Consider the following 4,410-nt stretch of genomic DNA (forward strand, 5'->3'; position numbering starts at 1 on the left):
GAATCAAATATAATTCCCCTTTTAAGTGGAGTGAGGTATTCATTTAAATATAGTAGTTGTTTCTCCATTCTTTAAACCTTACTTTTCGCTCCTGCCATTTCTACTTTTATGTCGACACTGACCTCGTCGTAATTGTCCAACTGTTCATAAACTGGATATCTGTAATCTATCAACGAATCTTACTTCCAATCGTGGTCGTATCCTGGATTATCAAATTCAACAGACTGTTTCCAAGATGATACTGTGTAAGATGTTTTATTAGAAACGATGTCTTCATTGGTATAATTGTCGTATTATTGGGGAAATTCCTAACTGTTAATGTTAAGTAAAATGTTCTTGTTTACCGTGCATCTTCAAGTTAGATGTTCTCAGCCATGTTGTTGTTTGTACTTAGTTGCTGTCATATCTGTACTGATCTTTCATTACCTCACACGTAAATGTGTAAACCATACTTGTAGCAATAACATACGGTTGAATTGCGTCGCTTGTATTAATGATGAAGTACTTCCGGTAGCTGTTTTCCCCTTGGTTGTTGAGCTATCACTCTCACTTGATTAGCTCTATCTTTGGCCTACGAACCCATCTACCACGTTGCTGATAATTGGAAATACCTGAAATCTCCTGCAACAGCACTCGGCTTCATGTTTGTGTGTGATGGCAACCAAGGTGTATTTACGTCAAAGTGGACAAAGAGTAGCTCTGATGTCGTGATTAGTCCAATCTAGTGTATCCAATAGTTGGATATCTTCCAGCTTAAAATAATCTCCATCATCTTTTCTTTGAGTTTTCTTTCCTCTAACTCTCGTTGAGCAGTCTGATCTTTTCGGCTCTATCGTTAGTGTGCTTTTAAGTAGAAGTTCGTTCACGCCATTGATGCTAGCATAAGGCAAATAATGGTTTTTGTCCACTAAAAAGTAGAAGAACGGTTGCTGGTTCGGTTTTGCCACAACCTGCGTTCCTGCTGCTATAATTATCACATCGTCGTTAATAGCCAGAGTATTTGAAATCTGTACTCCAACACTCTTAACTTGAACGTAATTTCCGGACGCTCTCCCCGATATCTTTTGGTTTTTAGGCAGAATCGGTATTCATCGACTGGTACTCTTGACCATCCAGTTGTAAAAACATCGAAAGCAAATTCCGAACCACGTCTGATAGATTTGAAATATTTTAAATTATGTCTTTTGTATGTGAACGTGTGTGTTCTAGGAACGGACAATTCGGGGCCAGTTGCTCCTCCGTTAACATTACTGTCTCCATCTCTATCATCTTCTGCTTTTCTTTTTTTACCTTCTTCGGACATAACTTTTACAACAAAGTGAACACAGTATTTATGCCATAATATCTAAATTAAACACCCATGGGGACAGTTCAATCTCCTCGTCACTGATAACAATTGTTTCAGGCTTCTTATCTTGATAATAGCGTTTGATTCCCGAGGAATCAGATGAGGCAGGAACTCTTTGGTCGCATTGAAATTCATCAGGCTGATTGTTCCTCATGTCCACAGAGGTATCTTACTTTTTGAAGTAGCGTCTCAAGGGAGGTCTTTTGCCATGCATGTCTGAACAATGAGACAAGTGCATGGCAGACAGAGGCTGGTCGCAAAGCCGCCTGATCTTGGATGGATTTGAATAAACCGAACTGGTGGGCATGCAATCCAACCACGCCTTGGGGTGAATGTGCACTTTGAAGTCTTTGAGCTCTGGGATGCAACGCCAATTTTCGGACTTTACCATTCTTGCTTCCAGGGCTTCTCGGACACGTTCTCCAAGGAGTATTGTTAGTAGTAACAATAAATGGCACGCAATACAGCTTGGCATCTCTAAATTTAACAGGTAACAAGGTAGATGTTCCCTCTAAGACTTTTTTTCCATAATTTTAAGGTTTGTGGCTCAAAAATTACCTCTTCTAACAATACACAACTTTCCAATCTGTGACTTCCTGTTTCTTCAATTGCAATGCCATGGCTTTTTGTACGTTGTCCCTGTAGTCTGCTTGATAGTACATACAAGTCTTTCCAATCGTCTTCGCAGTTTTTAAGAGCCCAATCTTCAAATGCGGTCACATTGTTGGCGTTACTTCTCTCTGTCATGCGTTCTAAATCATCCGCTCCTCTGCGTTTCACGTTTGGAGTCTTAGGGCGAGGTGTTCTTTCTTCTACGCCGTTTGACGTGTCTTCAGACATCGTTTCTCTCTCGAATGCTGTGTTGTGATATCTCACTTCTCTAGGGCTTTGTTCATATACTTCAAGATACTCCTGTAGAGTATGGATAGTCTGCACTGCCACCTGGGGGTCTCTAAGTTTGCACATATGTTGCAGCCACGCACGATTTGGTCGCTATCGTTTCTGAAAGGCCCTTCCACCATTATGTGTACGTGATCTCCTTCATGTCGTCTTCTACTACAAGTGTCATCTTTAAAGTGGATATGAATGATGTATCGCCCGTTCTCGCGGATACACCGCTGTAAAACATGATCGCAGATGTCGATCGCTCTGGCACAGAGAGAGAACCAGCCCGACATTATCTTATAGTTTAAGTAAAAGTAAAATGCCAGTCATAACTGTGTTATCCATGTGGTAGATTTGAGGGATCTTTTGATATGAGTGAAATATGTCAGCTTTCAAAGTGATAAAAAATTTGTCCTGGCACTTAAGGAATTAAAAAAACTATTTCACCTAATGCAGGTGACTGACTGACTGTCCCTCATGGGAAGTCCCACGTAACATGACCACACCCTACCCTAGGAATATTTATGAATCCCAGTGAATAATTTATAAATCCTAATAAACAATTAATGATGATAGAATGCATAATTTATAAATCTAGTCAGGGTTTGCGTTTCTTTTGCTCTATGTATCCAGTAAGCTGGTTAAGGGCAGCTCGTTCACATACTTTGGAAAATGCAGGTGATAGGGACACAGGGCAATTGTTGTTTGGTACCTCAAGATTCCCCTTCCAGCAGTGGAATGACAACTGCTTCTTTCCAAGTCGTTGGAAATGTGGAAGTAAGGAGAGAACGATTAACAATCTCTGTCAAAGTGGAAAGAATGCAAGGCAGGGCATCCTCAGGGTTCTCAATAGATTTTTAAGTAGGAGGTGATCACTGATAAAGTAGGAGGCTCTTCAGCAAAGCCAGAGGTGTCAAAGCAAACCAGCTAAGGTCCCGGAACATGCCTAGAATGCATGTCTATACCTATATAAAGCGTTATCTGAAGCTGAGAAGTACATTACATGTAGCCTTACCTTTGCTGATATTTGTATGTTCTATTTTGAAATTGAAGGTAGTCAAACTCAGGGTCAGAATAGAGGTCACTGTCAGCACATTCACTATCTTCCTGAGATAGATCCAATGCCAATATAACATGACTTTCATCAGAAATGGATTGTTCCACAGTAACAGTCTCTGTCTCACAAGCTTCTGTCTGACAAGCTGAATCAACTGAATATGGAACTGCCACAAAAGCTGTTGATTCTGTTTCAACAGGAACTTTAGGAGGGAGTTTCCTTCTGTTTTTCTTCTTATTCCACAGAGGAGCAGCTGATTCAATCAATTCATTACATTCAGGAGAATAAAGGTCAGGGCCATTGATTGAGATTAGCATCAAAGTATTAGGCATGTCAACCTTTATTCGACTTCTGAGCCTTGTCTTCAACCTCTTTAGACAGCTCGCCCCTCTCTCTGGCCAGACATTTGACATAGGCAAAGAACTTGCAATTTCTGCTATCTGTGGTAGTAATTCAAACTGAAGTCCTTGTTTCAAGATAATCAGCCTTTTGCATACACCATTCTGTTGACGATTGGTGTCTCTTCTTAACTTCTGGCTTTTCCTTAGCCTGCTCTTTCGCCTGCTGCATTCCTGATGTGGCAGTTGTCCCTTCTGTACAAGATTTTGATTGTCCATGATCTCTCTTCGTCTTGGTCTTGAGTTCCTCTGGGACTTTCTTCTTCCAGTTTGCAAGATCATATTTGAATTCTCTCCCCCTGTCTTTCAACTGGGTAGCCTTCACAGCAGATTCTGAAGGCCTGCCATTGTTTTCACATCAATTTCACCGTAGTACTTGGATAACAGGTCAGACAGCTGCTTCTCTGTTCCCTGGTTCATCTCTAGTGGTCTAAGCTCTGACAACTTCTGTATCACTGATGGCTTAGCTGAATCGTCACTGCTTGAAGCATTTGTTTGGTTGCTTGTGTACTATTGCTCGGCAGAAATGAGTTGAAGTCTTCCATTAACAGGGTCGAAATCAGCTTTAACATTATTGCGTGGAGTCATCTCCTTAATATTCTTCAACCTGTCAATTGTGTAGTCAATAGATGATTGCACAGTTGAGAAATTGGTCTTGCTGTACTGAAAAGTTTTACTCAATTTTGAGAGCTCTGGAAGAACTTCTTTCAAAATGTAACTGT

The sequence above is a fragment of the Pocillopora damicornis genome, chromosome 3 (genome assembly GCF_964200805.1).
Source record: "Pocillopora damicornis chromosome 3, jaPocDami1.2, whole genome shotgun sequence".
Taxonomy (NCBI): Eukaryota; Metazoa; Cnidaria; class Anthozoa; order Scleractinia; family Pocilloporidae; genus Pocillopora; species Pocillopora damicornis.